Genomic DNA, 23,959 nt, shown 5'->3' with positions numbered 1-23,959 from the left:
TTTTTGACACCTTTTCATTGTGCTTTTGACGAAGCTATGTGGACTTTAACTTTAAACCAAACAAACGCAACTTTGCGCGAACGCTTATTTCAATATAATTAGACCCATTTTTAATCGCAAAACAATTCTAAACCGCCCACGATTGATTGTTATTATATTTGAAAGCCTGAAAACTATATGTTTTTACAAAAAAATATTCAGTTTGGTTCATTACGGGCCGCCGAGACATTTTGAGTTTGGATTTGGCCCGTGACTTGAAAAATGTTGCCCCTGTACTATTTTATGATGACATTGGATGAAGGACGTTTAGCTTGACGAATTCAGAGGTTGTTAAGCGAATACAGAAGCGCGCTTTATTCACAAAAGGTCGTCTCTAGCCAATGTAGCTTCTACGAGTGTACGTTTCAGTCTGCACACCGCTTCATGTAATCTAAGCTTGCTGTGGTGCGAACCGGTGTGAACCTGAGTTGTTATGCCTGACACATTTAGGGACACAAGTGTTTTGTTACAGAGCTTTGTATGAAGCGTTGGCGTGTGGAAGCCAGGTGCGGGCCACGAGGCCATTTTTGTAACGGATTCTAGACCAGCGCCCTAGTCTGTCTTAACTTATTTTCATTAGATGGTTACTTCCCAAACGTTTTTTAGACACCTCTAAACACAAAAACGGCCGAATTTTAATTTTACCACCCTAAAATACTCCCCCTTTTTCAAGAGGTAAAATGTTTATTTTAACATCAGCTTTAAATAGTTCTCTAACATTTGTGAAATTTTCAGATGTTTATGTCATTTCCTTCCAGTGTAAATATATTATTGAAATTTCCTAAAGTGTTTTGCATTTTGACCCCCCGGATGAACAGTTCAGGGGTAAGGTTTAAAATTTTGTTACTTAGCATTGTATATGTCATGTATCCATCATCCATAAATATATCAGATTTTTTTTACATTTTTTTATCTCTGAAAAGTGCTTTAAACCAAAATTAACAAAAAATGACAGTTTTACCCCCCTAAAAACCACCCCTTAGAACCTAGGCAATTATTTTTATATTAGAAACAACTTTGGGAGGGTATTTAACACTTGTGAAATTTTCATGTTCCAACTAAGTTCTTTTCCTTGTCAAAAGTGAGCCACAAAAAAATTGACTGGAAAAAATAAATAAATAACTAGACAGGGTGTGCGGTTTTTGTATATTTTGCTAGGGGGTTATAGCGCGGTTCTACTATATTATACCAGGGGGGGTATAGCGCAGTTCCACTATACTTTACCAGGGTGTTATTCCTTGGTTATTCTATATTCTTTCAACGGGTCTTTTTGTCAGTGTCCATATACTCCCAATGTTGTGCTTCCAGTTTCGGTGCTTTAGCAGGCAAAAGCGGATGTGGCCCGAAGTTGCGTGTTATAGGTTGGACATGGTGTACTTTTACAAGATTGATTGCCAGTGGTCTTAATATAAATTTGGCTGCGAAGCAAACCTATAACTCGTCTTTATAATTGAAAAATATTTGACAATTTTTTCTTGCACCCCTATACGCCTCTAATTGGGGACAAAAATCAATAGTGTGATGTGTTCGATTTAGTTCTTTACAGCTATCTACTCTAATCTAGTGGCATGAAACCTTCAATACAAAATTTGTTCATATCGCTTGCTTTATTCTGGCCGCGAAGCGGCTGGCTCCCTGCTGTGCTTTTTTTGTCCAGCGTGTGCAACATCCATTGTGCAAAGTGTCTCGTCTTAGTGAATTAACTTATTGCTCTTACAAACAACATATTTTACCGCCGCAAGTTTAAATAAAAAATCTGCCAGGCAGTGTACACCACTTTGTTTGCAATTTTTTTTCCATCACAAAATCACTTTAATTTCTATATTTTTGGTTAATTATTTTCCCCCATGGGTTAATTATTTTAAGTTGAAGGTCAAAATTTTGCTGTGAAGCAACCTATAATTTGTCTTTATAATTGAAAACTATTTAACAATGTTTTCTGTAGTTTTTTAGACACCTCTAAACACAAAAATGGCCGAATTTTAATTTTGCCCCCCTAAAATACTCCCCTATTTTCAAGAGGCAAAATGTTTATTTTAACATCAGCTTTAAATGGTTCTCTAACATTTGTGAAATTTTCAGATTTTTATGTCATTTCCTTCTAGTGTAAATATATCATTGAAATTTCCTAAAGTGTTGTGCATTTTGACCCCCCGGATAAACAGTTCAAGGCTAATGTTTAAAATTTTGTTACTTAGCATTGTATATGTCATGTATCCATCATCCATAAATATATCAGATTTTTTTTACATTTTTTCATCTCTGAAAAGTGCCGAAAACCAAAATTAACAAAAAATGACAGTTTTACCCCCCTAAAAACCACCCCTTAGAACCTAGGCAATTTTTTTTTATATTAGAAACAACTTTGGGAGGGTATTTAACAGTTGTGAAAATTTCATGTTCCAACTATGTTTTTTTCCTTGTCAAAAGTGAGCCATAAAAATTGACTGAAAAAAAAAAAAAAAAAAAAAAAAAAAAAAAAAAAATAATTCGGATAAAAACAACATGTGTCCAAAAAAAAATTTTTTTTTTCGGGCCACATAACTAGACAGGATGTGCGGTTTTTGTATAATTTGCTAGGGGGTTATAGCGCGGTTCTACTATATTATTCCAGGGGGGGTATAGCGCAGTTCCACTATACTTTACCAGGGTGTTATTCCTTGGTTATTCTATATTCTTTCAACGGGTCTTATTTGTCAGTGTCCATATACTCCCAATGTTGTGCTTCCAGTTTCGGTGCTTTAGCAGGCAAAAGCGGATGTGGCCCGAAGTTGCGTGTTATAGGTTGGACATGGTGCACTTTTACAAGATTGATTGCCAGTGGTCTTAATATAAATTTGGCTGCGAAGCAAACCTATAACTTGTCTTTATAATTGAAAAATATTTGACAATTTTTTCTTGCACCCCTGTACGCCTCTCATTGGGGACAAAAGTTAATAGTGTGATGTATTCGATTTAGTTCTTTACAGCTATTCTAACCTAGCGGCATAAAACCTTCAATACAGAATTTGTTCATATCGCTTGCCTTATTCTGGCCGCGAAGCGTCTGGCTCCCTGCTGTGCTTTTTTTGTCCAGCGCGTGCAACATCCATTGTGCAAAGTGTCTCGTCTTAGTGAATTAACTTATTGCTCTTACAAAACAACATATTTTACCACCGCAAGTTTAAATAAAAAATCTGCCAGGCAGTGTACACCACTTTGTTTGCAATTTTTTTTCCATCAAAAAATCACTTTAATTTCTATATTTTTGGTTAATTATTTTCACCCATGGGTTAATTATTTTGAGTTGAAGGTCAAAATTTTGCTGTGAAGCAACCTATAATTTGTCTTTATAATTGAAAACTATTTAACAATGTTTTCTTTAGTTTTTTAGACACCTCTAAACACAAAAATGGCCGAATTTTAATTTTGCCCCCCTAAAATACTCCCCTATTTTCAAGAGGTAAAATGTTTATTTTAACATCAGCTTTAAATGGTTCTCTAACATTTGTGAAATTTTCAGATGTTTATGTCATTTCCTTCTAGTGTAAATATATCATTGAAATTTCCTAAAGTGTTGTGCATTTTGACCCCCCGGATAAACAGTTCAGGTCTAATGTTTAAAATTTTGTTACTTAGCATTGTATATGTCATGTATCCATCATCCATAAATATATCAGATTTTTTTTACATTTTTTCATCTCTGAAAAGTGCCGAAAACCAAAATTAACAAAAAATGACAGTTTTGCCCCCCTAAAAACCACCCCTTAGAACCTAGGCAATTTTTTTTATATTAGAAACAACTTTGGGAGGGTATTTAACACTTGTGAAAATTTCATGTTCCAACTAAGTTTTTTTCCTTGTCAAAAGTGAGCCATAAAAAATTGACTGAAAAAAAAAAATAATAACTAGACGGGGTGTGCGGTTTTTGTATATTTTGCTAGGGGGTTATAGCGCGGTTCTACTATATTATACCAGGGGGGGTATAGCGCAGTTCCACTATACTTTACCAGGTGTTATTCCCTAGTTATTCTATATTCTTTCAAGTCTTATTTGTCAGTGTCCATATACTCCCAATGTTGTGCTTCCAGTTTCGGTGCTTTAGCAGGCAAAAGCGGATGTGGCCCGAAGTTGAGTGTTATAGGTTGGACATGGTGCACTTTTACAAGATTGATTGCCAGTGGTCTTAATATAAATTTGGCTGCGAAGCAAACCTATAACTTGTCTTTATAATTGAAAAATATTTGACAATTTTTTCTTGCACCCCTATACGCCTCTAATTGGGGACAAAAATCAATAGTGTGATGTGTTCGATTAAGTTCTTTACAGCTATCTACTCTAACCTAGCGGCAGAAAACCTTTAATGCTGAATTTGTTCATATCGCTTGCTTTATTCTGGCCGCGAAGCGTCTGGCTGCCCACTGTGCTTTTTTTGTCCAGCGCGTGCAACATTCATTGTGCGAAGTGGCTTGTCTCAGGGAAACTAAGCGCGTGCAACTTGCCTTTTAAAAAGAGGCTTCTCTTAGTAAATTAACTTATTGCTTTTACAAAACAACATATTTTACCGCCGCAGATTGAAATGAAAAATTGTGGAGGCAGTGTACACCACTCTGTTTCCAGTTTTTATTCTATGAATGAAATCACTTTAATTTCTATATTTTTGTTTAGTTGTTTTCCCCCATAGGTTAATTATTTTAAATTGAAGTTCAAAATTGGCCTGAGGAGCAATCTATAATTTGTCTTTATAATTGAAAACTATTTAACAATGTTTTCTTTAGTTTTTTAGACACCTCTAAACACAAAAACGGCCGAATTTTAATTTTACCCCCCTAAATTACTCCCCTTTTTTTCAAGAGGTAAAATGTTTATTTTAACATCAGCTTTAAATGTTTCTCTAACATTTGTGAAATTTTCAGATGTTTATGTCATTTCCTTCTAGTGTAAATATATCATTAAAATTTCCTAAAGTGTTGTGCATTTTGACCCCCCGGATGAAAAGTTCAGGGGTAAGGTTTAAAATTTTGTTACTTAGCATTGTATATGTCATGTATCCATCATCCATAAATATATCAGATTTTTTTTACATTTTTTTATCTCTGAAAAGTGCTTAAAACCAAAATTAACAAAAAATGACAGTTTTGCCCCCCTAAAAACCACCCCTTAGAACCTAGGCAATTTTTTTTTATATTAGAAACAACTTTGGGAGGGTATTTACAAGTTGTGAAAATTTCATGTTCCAACTATGTTTTTTTCCTTGTCAAAAGTGAGCCATAAAAAATTGACTGAAAAAAAAAAAAAAAAAAAAAAAAAAAAAAAAACTAGACAGGGTGTGCGGTTTTTGTATATTTTTCCAGGGGGTATAGCGCGGTTCTACTATATTATACCAGGGGGGTATAGCGCAGTTCCACTATACTTTACCAGGTGTTATTCCCTAGTTATTCTATATTCTTTCAACGGGTCTTATTTGTCAGTGTCCATATACTCTCCCAATGTTGTGATTCCAGTTTCGGTGCTTTAGCAGGCAAAAGCGGATGTGGCCCGAAGTTGCGCGTTATTAGTTGGGCGTGGTGGACTTTTACAACATGCCAGTGGTCTTTGTCAAACAACTTCATTCTGATATAAATAGTGTCTGAAGGGTTAATTTAAGGATATAAGGAATATCAACTGAAGTTTTTAGACCCGCGCATCATTTAAGATCAGTTTGAATAGTGTCAAGTTGCGAAATAGGGCTGTTAATCGCGCGGAGACTGACACCTCCGACAATGCGTTAGGACAATGCCACAGCGGAAACTGGAACCCGGTTATCGTCGCAGACAAGGAATCGGCAACATTCATTGAAAGCGTAAAAATGCGCTCAAAACTGCTTTGCCAAAAGCCCTATAAAGCAAACGAACTAAAGTCACAAGACCAAATAATAAAACTAAGATCAAAGAGCAAAAAGTTGAAGTTTTATTACAGAAGAGCATATCTGAATATCCGACAAACGGTAAGTGTAATACTGTTAGCAGAATTATGTATCAGTAAAAACAATATTATTCTTGCTATATGTAAACTTCGTAAAAACTTAGTTGAAATAATTGGTTTTGTGAAGTATCGTTCTTATTGATGAAAACGTATTATATTTGTGCGGCGATTAATAATTCTCGAAAACCACAGGCTGCTGTAATTTGCTATTATGTAAAAACAAATATATTTCATCGCACTATGGCGAGCTCCAATTTCAAAATCTAAATGTGTGTGCGAGTTTAAATGTTTTTATATGATTCTCTTTTGCAGCACTGTCAACAATTGACGTTTATAACTGGAACAGAACAGAAAGTTGAGGTATTTTGTAGGTTTATAATCGTTCGCCAAAATTTGGATAACGAATGCACCTCAGCGTAAATCAGTATTATGCAAACCTCTTATTAACGATAATTTTATTCTTATATTTTTTTCAGTCAATAGTGATAATATCAATGGCCAAAAAACGAAAAAACCTTGCCAAACTTCGCGCGGAGAAAAAGCTGCGTATGCGCGTCGCGAGGGAAAACAAGGTAGGCACCGTCTTAAAATCGTATTATATTATTCTCGTTAGTTACTCATTTTTTCTGTTTTCAGTTAGCAGAACCTAAACCTTCGACAGAAGATATCACAACGTTATCTCAACTACAGTTAGAAAAACAAGTAATACGAAAACTGAAAAAGAAAACTGCCAACGCAAAATACTACAGAAAAAATAAAGAAAAAATTATAGCGTCCTCATCAAAACGCGTACAATCGGAGTATCATATAAACCCTAAATTTCGCCAAAACGTTATAGACTCCTCATCAAAACGAGTACTTTCGGAGTATCATGGAAACCCTGAATTTCGCCAAAACCTTATAGACTCATCATCGAAACGAGTACTTTCGGAGTATCATGAAAACCCTGAATTTCGCCAAAACCTTATAGACTCATCATCGAAACGAGTACTTTCGGAGTATCATGAAAACCCTGAATTTCGCCAAAACCTTATAGACTCATCATCGAAACGAGTACTTTCGGAGTATCATGAAAACCCTGAATTTCGCCAAAACCTTATAGACTCATCATCGAAACGAGTACTTTCGGAGTATCATGAAAACCCTGAATTTCGCCAAAACCTTATAGACTCATCATCGAAACGAGTACTTTCGGAGTATCATGAAAACCCTGAATTTCGCCAAAACCTTATAGCCTCCTCATCGAAACGAACGCTTGAAGCTTACCACGATGAACCTCTGCAACGTCGTAAAATGATGTCAGCCTCGAAAGATCGCGTTAAACGATTATATCGAAATAACGCAACGTTTAAAGAACGGGCTAAAAAATCCAGCATCACACAATCACGTCGGCGCAAAATAGCATTTCGAAAATTCGAGGCAAGTCTGCAACTATTTCGAGCTAACTGCATGCTGTACCCGGAATACATTTGCTGTGTTTGTTTTCGAATTTTATTTAAAGGACAAATCAAAAAATTCGACCCTTTAAAATACAAGCAACAGTCAGTGGTAAAGGCTTCAATTGTATCCGGGGTGGATGCCCAATGGATTTGCCACACATGCTGTAGACATCTTAAGCTGGGTAAAGTACCGCCGCACAATTACAACAATAACTTAAAACCGCAAGACGTTCCATCACACCTGCAAAACATGAATACACTTGAACGGCATTTAATAGCAAAAGTCCTGCCTTTTATGAAGATTGTAGCGCTACCAAAAGGATCCCAAAAAGGAATACACGGGCCAGTAATTTGCGTAAAATCTGACATAAATAAAACATCTTCGATATTGCCTCGTTCATTTGGCGAAGAATTCATTCAAGTAAAGTTGAAAAGAAAAATTGGATACAAAGGTCATCACCTCTACCAAAAGATATCAACACTCAAAGTTCTATCGGCAGTGGAATATCTTAAGCAAAACAATAAAAAATATTCGGGTAAGTCATTTGTTTTGTTAGGCATTTTAATAAGTTTTCAAACAATGATATGATTTTTTTCAGATATAGAAATATGTTATGAAAAAACAGATCGAAATTCATCTGATAATTTTCTGTTTGATGACAATGAAACACCTCTATCAGATTCAGGTACGTAATGCTAGGTGATTACTAAATTAAGTTTCTCAAAAAACATTTTTGTTTAAATTCTGTTTAGGTGATAATCATATTGAAATTGATGATTGTCAAGACATTGGTACGACCGAAAACAATAATGGTAATTTTTGTTACTGATGTTGTCATATTTATTAGTAATGTTTCTTACCCTATGCTCGTGTAAACTTTGTTTCAATTTTCAGATTATATTCCGCAAACAACAGCTCCCTTGGTAACGTGTTTGCAACCGGTCGATCCTGCTCAGCATTTGTTGGACACGGACGACCAAATTTTATGTTTAGCGCCGGGCGAACACAATCGGCCGACAAAAATAGTAGAAAATGAGGGAGAGTGCTTTCCCACTCTTTTTCCAGATGGCAACAACACATTTTCAGAAGATAGGAACGCGAGACTGACATTCGGACATTACGTTAATAACCGTCTGATGTCTGCTGACCCTCGGTTTGCTTCCACGCCGGAATACGTCTTCTGGGCACAATGCGGAAAGGAGATTTTGGCGGTAGCATCATCGGTTTCAATCACTATGCGAAAACATGGGGGGTCTGATAACTCGATTACGAGGGAATTGTTACTTAATGAGTCATTTATTAAAAATCTTACATTGCGAAACGAGGCCTACAGGTCACTCCAAAACGTAAGGGGAAGCCCTCCCTATTGGGAGAAAACCTTGCGTGACCTGTTCGCCATGATTAGACAGCTAGGAATACCAACTTTTTTTGCTAGTTTTTCTGCAGCAGATCGTCGATGGCCAGAGTTTGCAGAGGCTATTTGCAAGCAACAAGGAAAAGAAGTCCCTAAAGATTTGAACTGGGAATCATATTGTAAATTAATTGCAAGCAATCCAGTGACCGCAGCGAGGATGTTCGACCAACGGTTTAGGCACTTTTTTAATAATATTCTAAAATCTCAATCAGAACCTATCGGAAAAGTTGTGGATTTTTTCTATCGCACGGAATTTCAAATGAGAGGTAAACAGCGTTTTAAATTTTTTTTTCATGTTATACCTAGCTCGGTCCAAACTAATCTATTTTAAGGTTGGCCCCATATACATTGTTTGCTTTGGGTGGAAGGTGCTCCAAACCATAAAGTTGTGCCTAATGAGGTTGTCAGCAACTTTATAAACAAGTACATAACCTGCCAAATTCCAGACAGCGAAGAGGACCCAGAGCTGCACGAAATGGTGACATCCTTACAAATGCACAGCAAGCGACATTCCGCTTCTTGCAGAAAGGGTGGAAAAGTTTGCAGGTAAGTGAACAATTTATCCAGAAATGTTATGTAATGTAAATGGTTTATTTTGTTTAGATTCAACTTCCCTCGTCCTGTCAGTTCAAAAACCTTTATTTGCACACCACCCGCTGAAAAACCGGAGAAAAACGAAATACAGAAGTCAAAGGAAGTTTTGTTGGCGGTCCGCAATGCTTTGGATGCATACGAAAGTTTAAATTTGCAAAAGCAGTTTGCAACTTCTGATGATATATTATCGGTAAGTTGATATAGTTGAAAACTGTTAAAAAATGCTAATTTTCCTTTATACTTGTACAGAAGGCAGGCTTCGCATTTTGCGATTTTGTTGATGCCATGAACGTTTTGGCTAAAAAGGAAACCGTTATTTTGGAACGTAAACCAGACGAATGTTGGGTGAACGCATACAACCCTCAGCTGCTCCGAGCTTGGAATGCCAATATGGATATTCAGTACATAACGGACCCTTTCAGCTGCGTGATGTACATTGTATCATACATTACTAAGTCTGAGAGGGAGCTTGGGCAATTAATCAAACATGCGCAGAAGGAAGCCAGGGAAGAAAACCTTGATGCAATTTCGGAACTTCGAACTTTGGGAAACAAATATTTGACCCACCGGGAAGTGAGCATTATGGAAGCTGTATATCGAGGTATCGGTTTGCAACTAAAGCGATCTTCCCGCGTTGTGGTCTTTGTACCTACGGATCCCAAATGCACAAGGTAAAAATTGTCAAACTGAAGATATATTAATTTAAATAAACTCTAATTATTTCTTGATTTGATTTATTTAAGGATGAGTATCCCAATTTCGGTCCTACAAAATAAACCCGGCTCTCAAATCTGGATGACGAACATCGTCGAACGTTATGAGAGCCGACCGAAAACCAACCAATTCGAAGAAATGAACCTGGCTTTCTTCGCTGCTAATTTTACCCCAATTGGATCAACCGACTTAATAGAAGAAAACAACGAAAACTGGGAGGCAAAAAAGTTTAAGCTCCAAAACAATAAGGGCACAGTGAGAAAAAGAAAAACTCCTGCAGTAATCAGATTTCCAAAGTTCCAGCGCGATAAAGACGCGGAACGGTACTTTGAAAATCTGTTGCGCCTTTATCTTCCTCACCGTGGCCTTTCATTGCCGAGCGATTTTAATTCTTTTGAAAGTTATTACCAGACTGGTTATGTAGTAGTTGGTCTTCACAAAATGGCCATCTTAAGTTATATTCATGAAGAAATTAAAAAATACAACCTTATTGCAGACGTGGAGGAAGTTTGGGAAGACATGCCAGACGACGGAACATTGGAAGATGCTTGGGCGCAAATGGCACCGGTTAGTGAGGAGCAGCGGGACGAAGAGTCAAAGTTGGTTGAGGAGATTGATCCAGAAGAGCTGGAGCTGGAAGCGGTCGACATCCCCGAGCTTCATGCCGCAAACGACTTCAATCAAGATGGCGAATCTCCTGCATTTTCCATTCAACCGTCGAAACATGTTTTGTCTTCCCATGACGCGTATACTTTAAAGTCAAATCTCAATAAGAAACAAAGAGAAATATTCGAATTTGTGAGATCCTGGGCAATGCAAAAACGTCATGGACACTCTCCAAAGCCGTTGAAGCTGTTTATTACTGGTGGAGCAGGTTTGTTCGTAATCCATTTATAATTTCGTAATCCATTTTTATAATTTTTGTTTGTATTTTTAGATTGTTCTAGGTAAAAAAGCCAATAGTAAAGTAAATAGTTAATGAAATATCAAATACGGTAAGCTGGTTATCTAAATAAATAGACCACTTGGCTGGCACATATTTTTAGAAATGTTCTAGACAAAAATACATCAGATAAAATAGACAACACTTGCACAGGTTCTGGAAAAAGTCAACTCATTAGGTGTATTTACCACGAATGTAATCTGTTGCTTGAAGATACTTCGGACTCGACAGAGAAAATTACTGTTCTTTTGTCTGCCTTCACAGGAACTGCAGCATTCAATATAGGTTTGTTAAAGCCCCTCTACATCGTTTATGTTCTAATTTGTTTTAAATCGTTGAAATTAGTGATTTATATATATATTATATGATTTAAACCTAGGTGGAACCACAATACATTCGGCATTGAAGATCGTCAGGTACGGTCCACAGTACCGAAGCCTGGGAGAAAACATGTTAACAACATTGAGAAGCAAATTGTCGTCACTGCAAATTATGATCATTGATGAGGTATTTTTCTACTGAAAAAAAACAAAACAAAGAAAATCGTAATTAAATGTTGCTAATTAGGTGTGTTTAATAACATCAACATACCATTTTTGTGGGTTTGTATATTGACATACATACTTTTATTTGCAGATATCCATGGTTGATAAAAATTTGATGATGTTTGTAAGCCAACGTCTTAATCAAATATTGAGACCATCGAATCCGGACGCGACATTTGGTGGACTAACCATCATCGCCGTTGGTGACTTCCATCAAATTCCCCCAGTGTTTGGCAAATCACTCCTTATTTTAGATGCTGCAACATTGGCCCCTGATTTATGGTCTGAATTTTCTATGATTGAGTTGACTGAAATCATGAGGCAAAAGGATGACCAACCGTTTGCTCAGCTTTTAAACAGATTGCGCATTAAACAAAAAGACGATAGGTTGTCTACTGATGACCAGTGTATTTTAGAGCAACGGTTGATAGCACACCATCCAACATTCCCAAAACATTGCCTTCATGTTTTCAGCAGAAACGCAAGTGTTGATTTCCACAATCAGAAAATGTTGGAGAGGTTAGATCAACCAGCTATTACAATAACAGCTGTAGACATTGTAAAAAATAACAAAGGCCAACACTACAAGAGCAAGCAGCCCGTTAAATTTTACAAAAATGAAAAGCCACCACTTTTAAACAGTTTAAGTCTTGCTGTTGGCGCTCGTGTTATGGTAGTGTGTAACATTGACATTGAAGATGGTCTTGTTAACGGCGTCATGGGCGAAGTAACTGACATTTCTAAATCGAAGAACGAATTAGGCTTGCCAAAATATGTTGGTGTTAAATTTGATAACATAAAAGTTGGGTTACTGCGAAAACGCAGACTAACGGGGGTAGCATCTGATGTCGTACGAATTGAGCCCTTTGCAACCCATCCAATTACAAAAGGCACTAAAACCTTTGTTCGGCACCAATTTCCCCTCAAATTGGCATGGGCTTGTACTGTACATAAAATCCAAGGGGGTACGGTAAGTGAAATTGTTGTAGACATGAGAAACATATTTCGTGAAGGCATGGGTTATGTGGCGCTCAGTAGAGTAACAAACATTGGCGGTTTGTACATAAAACATTTCCAACCTTCATCCATTTACACAAGCAGTGAAACCTGTGATGGAATATCACGCATGCCTGTTCTAGATATTAAAAACCCTTTCAGTGATGATAAAGGTAAGCATTTAAAGGTGGTCCATCACAACACCCAATCACTTGTAAAACACTTCGAGGCATTTACAAATAGCAATTTTTTTGCGTGTGATATAATATGTTTGACAGAAACATGGATGCCTTGCGAAAAGCAAGAATCGTTGTTAGGCTATCGACAGCATTCGGTATCAAGGCCGACCAGAGGCGGCGGAGTAACTATGTACGTGAAAGACTGTCTTTTGTCCAATGTTTTGTTCACAGTAATGGACCCAGATATGGAAGTGGTTTGTATTAGGGTTAACTCTTACATTGTTTGTGCTGTTTATTGTCCAGGGACTCCAATTAGCCTCACCAACAAGCAACTCCCGCAAAATTTGCTTTTTCAGATGGACACAACTTCAACGAAAATATTAGTTTTGGGCGACTTCAATGAAAATCTTTTGCATAGATCAGATTCACGTCAATTATATAATTCATTTATTGATTATGGATTCAAGCAACGCATAAACGGACCAACAACAACGAATGGCAGCTTGCTTGATCACATTTACACCTACAACGTTGAAGGGTTACACAGTGGGGTATTATCCTCTTTCTACAGTTATCATGATCCAGTATATCTGACAGTTTGCGAGGAAAACTGTATGCAGAAAGGTATAATTGTTTTTTGACCCTAGGGTAAATGTTTTTGACGATAGCATGTTTACATCAAGCAGAATTTATTGTTAAAGTACAAATTTATAAATGTGTAAATTTGTAATGTATATTATAGGTTCCATGAATGAAAGTGCCCTGAAGGCCGCAGCCCAACCAGGTATTGAGAAACGTAAGTTATGTAATATTTCACTAAATAGACTGGCAAATTATGAATATTCAAACGCCAACATATCATTTTTAATGTATATTTTAGGTTCAAGTAATACGAATGTCGTAGCTCAACCAATTATTGAGAAACGTAATAATGTGATATTTTACTAAATAGAATACCGTATAATAAATATTCAAAGCTGTGCCCAACAGACACTACATCTGTTAAAACTTCACCATATCAACCTTCAGGTGGAATTGCAAGAATTGTAGATCTTTGGGCAGGGAATTTAGTTACTAATCAGTTAAAGAACCTCCTGCTCAAACAAGGTTTTGAAGTGGAATGCACCATTCATCAATATTTACAATCGGCGAACGCATGCGGATATATTGCAGCTAGGGCAGCAATGTTTATGCACGAATCACATGACTGGTGTTATGGTGATATCCTACCATTGTTAACAGCTGACAATCTCATACCAACGTACAACGACTGGTTAGAAATTAATTCACAGTTGGGGCAGGAATTGACCGATGAGGAAATATTATTGATTTTGCATAAACTGAACCGATCCAACAAAGGAGTCGATTGGATATCTGGACCTTATTCAATTATACAGGCCGAAATCGCAATTCGAGATGATTTGAAAAACAACTTACCAATCAAACGCGTCGCGATTATTAATACTACACGGCGAGCTAGCTTCTCTGATGAACTGGGTGGTGACCATTGGATAACTGTTGCTTATGAAATATATTAACGTCCAGTTGTGCATTCTAATTTTTTTTTAATAATGTCCTGTTGTGCATGCATTGTAATATATTTTTCTTTGCAAAGTTTACCCATTTATCGGGGGATTTTTATTCTATTAATAAAATTTACATCAATTTCCATTTTTTTGCCACCAAAAGTTAATTACTTTGAGTTAAAAGTCAAAATTTGCGGCGAAGCAAACCTATTAATTGTCTTTATAGTTAAAAAATATTTGAAATTTTTTTCCTGCACCCCTATACGCCTCTAATTGGGGACAAAAGCCAATAGTGTGATGTATTCGATTTAGTTATTTACAGCTATCAACTCCAATCTAGCGGCAGAAAACCTTCGATACAGAATCCGTTCATATCGCTTGCTTTATCCTGGCCGCGAAGAGGCTAGCTCCCTGCTGTGCTTTTTTGTCCAGCGCGTGCAACATTCATTGTGCGAAGTGGCTTGTCTCAATTAAACTAGGCGCGTGCGACTTGCCTTTTAAAAAGAGGCTTTTCTTAGTAAATTAACTTATTGCTTTTACAAAACAACATATTTTACCGCCGCAAGTTTAAATGAAAAAATCTGCCAGGCAGTGTACACCACTCTGTTTCCAGTTTTTATGCTATGAATGAAATCACTTTAATTTTTATATGTTTGTTTAGTTATTTTCCCTCATAGGTTAATTATTTTAAATTGAAGTTCAAAATTTTGCTGTGAAGCAACCTATAATTTGTCTTTATAATTGAAAACTATTTAACAATGTTTTCTTTAGTTTTTAAGATACCTCTAAACACAAAAATGGCCGAATTTTAATTTTTCCCCCCTAAAATACTCCCCTATTTTCAAGAGGTAAAATGTTTATTTTAACATCAGCTTTAAATGGTTCTCTAACATTTGTGAAATTTTCAGATGTTTATGTCATTTCCTTCTAGTGTAAATATATCATTGAAATTTCTTAAAGTGTTGTGCATTTTGACCCCCCGGATAAACAGTTCAGGGCTAATGTTTAAAATTTTGTTACTTAGCATTGTATATGTCATGTATCCATCATCCATAAATATATCAGATTTTTTTTTTAATTTTTTCATCTCTGAAAAGTGCCGAAAACCAAAATTAACAAAAAATGACAGTTTTACCCCCCTAAAAACCACCCCTTAGAACCTAGGCAATTTTTTTTTATATTAGAAACAACTTTTGGAGGGTATTTAACAGTTGTGAAAATTTCATGTTCCAACTATGTTTTTTTCCTTGTCAAAAGTGAGCCATAAAAATTGACTGAAAAAAAAAAAAAAAAAAAAAAAAAAAAAAAAAAATAATTCGGACAAAAACAACATGTGTCCAAAAAAAAATTTTTTTTTTCGGGCCACATAATAATTCGGACAAAAACAACATGTGTCCAAAAAAAAAATTTTTTTTTCGGGCCACATAATAACATATGCCAAAGACATTGCTCACCGTCGGCGAATTTTCGTTCTACCATTTGTTTTTCGCCAATGACTAAACGTGCCTTTTTATGTCTAGGGCGGCCAGGCATCAGTTTCAAGATAATGCAGCCAACCAAAGATCATTTCACAATGGAGCAGTAGAAGCTCCCCCAGACTGCAGCTGCGATCTACACGTCAAACGTAACCCTAACCCTAATTTTTAAGTATATACATATGTAATTTTTCCGCGCTAAACGTTGCCTAACTTTTAATGCAGTACTGGTATTTTACCAATTAGCTAAAGCAAATAAAATCAACTGATATCAAGGTTATTTTAATTAAAAACATTAAACACTTTAAAAAAAATTAGAAATTGAATTATTTTGAGTTTTATATGCCGAACTAAATGATTACTTGTCTTCCGGTTAAGGTGTTTATGAGGAATATATCGAAGTTAGTATTCTAACCTACATACCTGGCGTAAAAGAATTTGCAAAATAAGTAGGCTATTGTAATTGATATGTCATTTTAAAGTTATAAGCCAGTGCCTAGTTACCCATAGCAACTACATATAATAATCCCTAAAATTATTACACCAATATATTTAGTTAACGACACCTGCACTTATGTCTAACTCAGCCTTTTTAACTTTTTTTTAAGGTAAATTTGTCCCAGGTGGCGAATTTCTTCGTTTTAGGGGGTAAATGAGGTTTCTGCCAAATTATCCGCATCAGTTGACTGGACAGAGAAATTGTGCAAGCTGTAGGTAGCCTACTTTCCTAGTTCAGATTAACTGCTAATTCGAGGCTAGCCTAGTAGCCTATTGAGTTTTATCGTCTAGTGTCGGTAACGTGATAATTCGCCATTATTGATAATTTTTTTAGTTTATTGAAAACATCGCTGTCTCTTAGTTGGTCAATGCGAAAGAGCAAGGCCAGACGTCGCATTGAATATAACTGATGTAATTTCTACTTTCGTTTTTTAATAATTTGGCACCATTTTATATATTGGTGGTAATTCTGATATCGACCTCTGTAAAAAGGGTAAAACATGCGAAAAAGTTAAGAACCCCTGGTTCAACCTATTAACCGCGACTGTTGTTCTATTTAGTCAGTTTCATAACGGCTAAACGAGACGCCAAAAGAACTAAAGGCTCCCAACTTCGTGCGGAAATACGCAAAGCATCATTATGGCCACTGCTTCACGAAGTACGGAATGCCAAATGCGGACCTAAAACGCTAACAGATAACACTTTGAGTTCTTGTTGTTAAAATATTGCTGCTTAAAGCTGTTCATATTTGACACCTAGGGCAGACTATTTTTTGTGAGAAGATTGCAGTTTTTCAGCCTTTACACCAATAATTGTTATGCTTTATTGTAAAAACTTACATGATTTTCGTACACATACTTCAAACTATGGTCGGCGGTCAAATCTAGACATAACATTGAAAGTTCAACGATCCTATTATAATAACACGACAAACTAGATTAAGGATTTCATTTATTGCGTTTCCCAAAGGTATTTTTTTATTTTTTTGACACCTTTTCATTGTGCTTTTGACGAAGCTATGTGGACTTTAACTTTAAACCAAACAAACGCAACTTTGCGCGAACGCTTATTTCAATATAATTAGACCCATTTTTAATCGCAAAACAATTCTAAACCGCCCACGATTGATTGTTATTATATTTGAAAGCCTAAAAACTATATGTTTTTACAACAAAATATTCAGTTTGGTCCATTACGGGTCGCCGAGACATTTTGAGTTTGGATTTGGCCTGTGACTTGAAAAATGTTGCCCCTGTACTATTTTATGATGACATTGGATGAAGGACGTTTAGCTTGACGAATTCAGAGGTTGTTAAGCGAATACAGAAGCGCGCTTTATTCACAAAAGGTCGTCTTTAACCAATGTAGCTTCTACGAGTGTACGTTTCAGTCTGCACACCGCTTCATGTAATATAAGGTTGCTGCGGTGCGAACCGGTGTGAGTCTGCTTTGTTAGGTCTGCAACATTTAGCGCGACGCAAGTGTTTTGTTACAGAGCTTTGTGTTAAGCGTTGTAGCGCAGCAAACGTGTGGAAGCCAGGGGCGGGCCACAAGGCCATTTCCCTCACCAAACTCATTGGTTGCCTATTATCGATACCATATTGAACACAAAATGTTCTACGGACGGTTTAGCAAGAATACTGATCAATCAATACATTTTTTTATGTTTTTATCTACAATTTATATTGTTCATTTATTTTTTATTGTAATTTATTTGAATATTTACCATTTTTTTTTTGCCAGATGTTAAAGCAAAATACACAAGATATTACAATAGTTTCGTCAAATAAATGTACCTTTCATGCAATTGCTGCTGTAAATATAATTTAATCAAAATTTCCACTTTATATATTTAATCATAGTTTGTAAGGTGTTTTTTGCACTTCACTTTTTTCAAATAACTTGACGTAAGTCTTATGGATAAAAGACGTGACCAAAGATTATTCAATCAAATGACTTACATTAATCAAGTGTATATGAGAAAACTGCATTTTGCCAATTATGAAAAAGTAACTACAAAGAAAATTGAATTACATTTCTAGTCTGTCTTAACCTATATTTTTATTCAATAGTTTCAGCCCAAAGGCGTCTGCGTCTCATCGCAACTTCGAAAATAAAAGTTTTGGCAACTTAATCGTTGTAATGCTGTTTTTTCGATTTGCGCCAATCGATAACATTGTTATAGCTTTTGGATTGAAAGTAGGCTTACACCTCTCAAACTTTAAAATTAACAAAATAAACGAACTGTGTGGTGATCTAAGTTACTTTTTATGACGTCGCGTTTAGATGTAACTTTGTGACGTCATCTATATAAACGTTTCCCCACAAACGAAATTTAAAAATAAGAAGTAGTATTTAGTCACAATTTATTTATTGCAATTGTTAAAATTCACAGAGAAACGTCAGCAGTCGCCAGTTTTGCGAATTGCATTTATTTAACAGTTTATGTTGTTCACCTTGGTGTATATATGTGGATTTACTAGTTGCAAAAGGTTCATTATTACAAGCCACTATAGAAGAGAATTTCGTCCCTCTTTCAACTTTGGGGCTTGTTTTTTATTAACAAGCCAACGAGTTTGTTGGCTAGTGGAAGGCTGGGGGTGATTGTGCGGAACATCCCGACCTGTTCAGTTGGCTCTATCGTTGAAAAGGTAAATTTGGTTGACGCTACACTTAAATGTGTTGAGGTTTATGTGCACAAAATGTGCATCGGCGAAATGTGCAATTTATGTTCACCGAAAGTGCAATGTGCACGGAATGTGCGTTCGAACTAGCAGGTGGTCTAGAATCCTACCACAACGAATAATAATTTGGTTAGGGTGAGGGTAAGCGTTTGGGTATGTTAAGAAATCTTAATAAATAATAAATATAATAACACTTGACCTCCAACCATAACCGATACTGTGCGTTGATTTAATAATTGTTTCAACGCTGTAAGCTAAGGCTTATTACAAGGAGGTACTTCCTCAAACTAACGCTATAGCCGTTTACCGAACTTCCGGGACCGGCTCATTGTTACATATATGACAAATGGGTCGGTTACCTTACTTCGAAGTTGGGTAACCGGTTGCCGGGCGAATAGCCTTTTCCAAAATATACTACTGTGCTCTAAGGAAAATCCAGGGGGGCGTGGCCATGCACCCCCCAAAACTGTATTTTGGTAGTCTTTGGTCTATAAGCAAAAATCTTTCGCTCGAATCTGAGTCGAAACCTCAAATTTGAGTTGAAATAACAATTCTAAAATCAAAATCAAATGAAAGTACGGCTATAAATGCAAATGAATGTACGGCTATAAATCAAATGAATGTACGGCTATGTGCAATGAATGTATTGTACGGCTATCACACAATAATTCTATGATAACGCTAAAATATTTAAAAGTGACTCGCTGTCCACTAAAAAAGGCTCTGCGGCTCACAATTTCAATCAAACCAACAATTTCGGCAAAGACTAGCTTTTAAACGACACCGGAATATACTAAGCTGGATTTAGCTTCAAGTCAGAGTCGTTTAAAAGCAACTGCGATCGGCTGTGAATTTATTTAGGCTTAAAAGTTGATTACAGCCTATTCGCTTATTTACAGCTTCTGTTAATGATGCTACACCGCTATTAACTGGTATAGCTTTGCGGACACACTTCCGTTTTCATCGTAATATTAGCAGATGTTTTGCAGCTTACTGATGTGCTCTAAGGCAGGGTTTCCCAAACTTTTTTGAACCACGGACCACTATTAGTGAATCTGTTTCTTCACGGACCGCAATACAAAGCAAAACATAAAAAACAGAATTTTATTTATTTACAAAACTGGCAACATCAATGGGACAGTTTGTTTCTCATCTCTGCCTCACAACAATTTTTTTCACTAACTTTTGCGTAGGCAAACGGTTGGAAGATATCAACAAAACTGTAAATTCCGAATGGCTATAAGAATATATATTATTACGTCATAGACGAGGAATACGAGAATTTTTCGTAAACAACTTGTTACAATGAAGGCGCAATAAGTAAGATTCACGATACTGTATAGCAAAAGCTTTCGAAATCCTAGAGTTGTGAAATAACTGCGGGGGTACGTACTGTACAATTATATGCAGGGTTTGCCATCGACATGGACCCCAAAATAAGGACAACCGAAAAATTAGATTAGTATTTAAAAACGTTTTTGGAAATGCATCATAACGCGATCGACCAGGTAAAATGTGGCGATCAAATGGTCGATCGCGATCACGACTTCACTGCACCCATTTCCCCATTACCAACCACTTCGCAAAAAAATGCAGCTTTCACCGCTCCCTATTCTGCTGTATCAGCCAAAACTGCTGGACCACTGGCCTACCTATCTTACCACTTAGAAGTAAAATCGTGAAACTTATACGCCACGGGAGTAGCTTTACATTTATGATGTCCTAAAATCTCGGCGCTAAAGCACAATTTTAGAATATTATTCAACACATGTTACAAGAGGAAAACGATTTAAGTTAGTTGTTGAAAATAAGACAAAATAAGAACGCAAGTCAAAAATAAGAAAATCTCTTAAAAATAAGGACATTTAAGTTTTCTAAAACCTGGCTCTTTAGGACAAATCTTAGAAATAAGGAAGGTATGGCAACTCTAACTATATGTGTGACTTTTTAATTCCTTGTCATATCGCCGCAAACCACCTGTGCAGTCGTCGCCGACAACCGATGGTCCGCGGACCACAGTTTGGGAAACCCTGCCCTAAGGTGCATATTTCACCGTAGTGCACCTTCCAATGTCAACTGTTAGGTGCACATATGGAGAGTGCACATTGTATATATGGCGATGCTTGTTTAGGTTTTGAGTCCTGTTGTGTTGTATAGCAGTCAAGCACAGCCGAACGGACTTTAGTGGACGCTGGTCTAGAATCCCACCACACTGCATATTATTTGGGGGTTAGCGTTTGTGTTTGGTGGGGTTAAGCATTATTATTAAATTATAAGTATCATAATAATTGACTCACCCAAACACTAACCGACACCCTAACCCAAATAATGTGGGTTGATTTAAATTGCTTGAACGCTGTGGTGGAATTCTACACCAGCGCCCTTTATTGTAACAAAGAGTACAGGTTATTTCATCTGGGCTTGTCTTTGTCTTAAGTTATGTTTGCCTCTCGCGACGTTAGGATATTTCGTTCGCTTCTGTAGTGAGTGAAATAAAGAACTGTTCTGTATTTGTAAACCCTGACTCGCCTGTATGTTGGTTTAATTTACGTTGATCGAGTTTCCTACTTTCAGCTGAAGCAGGATAAACATTTACGATTTGCTGTAAACTCGGTTTAATTCTACTCAATGTAGTTTGCTTTATAATACAATTTGTTTCTTCTTGTTATTATTTATATTGAAGGTTTGTCTTAACAGAAGCGAGTTCTGTTTACACTGCATATATTAATAAGCAGATGAGACGAGTGAGTCGGCCCTGGAACTTTCCTAGGAAGGAATGTGTTAAGACGGTTACAGATAATTAGATAATACAACTTTGTAGCATAATGGCTGGAGGTTTTAGTTAGATGTATAACTAATAGTAAAGCCACTAAAGAAGTAGGTAGCATTTTGAACGTTTTAATAAATATTGATATAATAGCTGGATTTTCCAATGCAGATGGTACGGCAACAAATCATGGAAATATTGCAAAACTCGCAATTAATCCCAACTGCAAACCCCAACTCAAAATCAATGCTTAATCATTAATGGGTGTATGTGTACCTGAGGGATCCCGATAAATAGCCATTTCAATTTCTAAACCCTCACAGTATTTTAATAAAGATAGGAGGCTTGCAGCCTGGTATTTATTCGCCCTGTAGTTGCACGTTAAACCATGGTTGTAGGTCAGTCTGCATTCTGTGGCAGGTGCACACCTGATATAAGATGAGCGGTATTTGCGTTAGGAGTGTCCTTATTGTTTTACTATTCCAACATATAACATTTTGAGTTCATTTTGTTAAAATATTGCTGCGTGAGATAAAGCTGTTCATATTTCACACTTAAGGTCGATTATGTTTTGTGAGAAGATTGTTTTTTCAAACATTACACCGATAAAAAGTTATGCTTTATTGTAGAAAATTACATGATTTTCGTACACATACTTCAAACTATGGTCGGCGGTCAAATCTAGACATAACATTGAAAGTTTAACGATCCTATTATAATAACACGACAAACTAGATTAACAATTTCATTAATTGCGCTTCACAAAAAATATTTATGACACCTTTTCATTGTGATTTTGACGACGCTGTGTGGACTTAAACTTTTCACCAAACAAACATAACTTTGCGCGAACGCTTATTTCAATATAATTAGACCCATTTTTAATCGCAAAATAATTCTAAATTCACCCCTGATTGATTGTTATTATATTTGAAAGCCTAAAAACTATATGTTTTTACAACAAAATATTCAGTTTGGTCCATTACGGTCCGCCGAGACATTTTGAGTTTGGATTTTAACTGTGACTTGAAAAATGTTGCCCCTGTACTATTTTATGATGCCGTTGGATGAAAGGCGGTTAGCTTGACGAATTCAGAGGTTGTTAAGCGAATACAAAAGCGTGCTTTATTCACAAAAGGTCGTCTCTAGCCAATGTAGCTTTTACGAGTGTACGTTACACATCTGCACACCGCTTCATGTAATCCAAGGTTGCTGCGGTGCGAACCGGTGTGAGTCTGCTTTGTTAGGCCTGCTACATTTAGCGCGAAGTGTTTTGTTACAGAGCTTTGTATGACGCGTTGTAGCGCAGCAAATGTGTGGAAGCCAGGGCGGGCCACGAGGCCATTTTCCCTCACAAAAGCTCATTTGCTGCCTATTATAACAACGGAACGCAAATAAAATGGAATTACATTTCTAGTCTGGGCGCTGTTCTGGAATCCTACCACAACAAACAATATTTGGGTTAGGGAGCGGGTTAACGTTTGGTTTTGGGTAGGTTAAGCAATGTTATTAAATAATAATACTTGACCCACCCTTACCCAAACGCTAACTCACACCCTAACCCAAATAATGTGCGTTGCTTTAATAATTTGTAACGGATTCTAGCCCAGCGCCCTAGTCTGTCTTAACCTATTTTCATTAGATGGTTACTTCCCAAACGTTTTTTAGACACCTCTAAACACAAAAACGGCCGAATTTTAATTTTGCCCCCCTAACAACTCCCCCTTTTTCAAGAGGTAAAATGTTTATTTTAACATCAGCTTTAAATGGTTCTCTAACATTTGTGAAATTTTCAGATTTTATGTCATTTCCTTCCAGTGTAAATATATTATTGAAATTTCCTAAAGTGTTTTGCATTTTGACCCCCCCGGATGAACAGTTCAGGGGTAAGGTTTAAAATTTTGTTACTTAGCATTGTATATGTCATGTATCCATCATCCATAAATATATCAGATTTTTTTTACATTTTTTTATCTCTGAAAAGTGCTTTAAACCAAAATTAACAAAAAATGACAGTTTTGCCCCCCTAAAAACCACCCCTTAGAACCTGGGCAAATTTTTTTTTTAATTAGAAACAACTTTGGGAGGGTATTTAACACTTGTGAAATTTTCATGTTCCAACTAAGTTCTTTTCCTTGTCAAAAGTGAGCCACAAAAAAATTGACTGGAAAAAATAAATAAATAACTAGACAGGGTGTGCGG

The sequence above is a fragment of the Ascidiella aspersa genome, chromosome 3, assembly GCF_963924565.1.
Source record: "Ascidiella aspersa chromosome 3, kaAscAspe10.2, whole genome shotgun sequence".
Classification (NCBI taxonomy): domain Eukaryota; kingdom Metazoa; phylum Chordata; class Ascidiacea; order Phlebobranchia; family Ascidiidae; genus Ascidiella; species Ascidiella aspersa.
Note: the sequence above shows the minus strand (reverse complement) of the source record.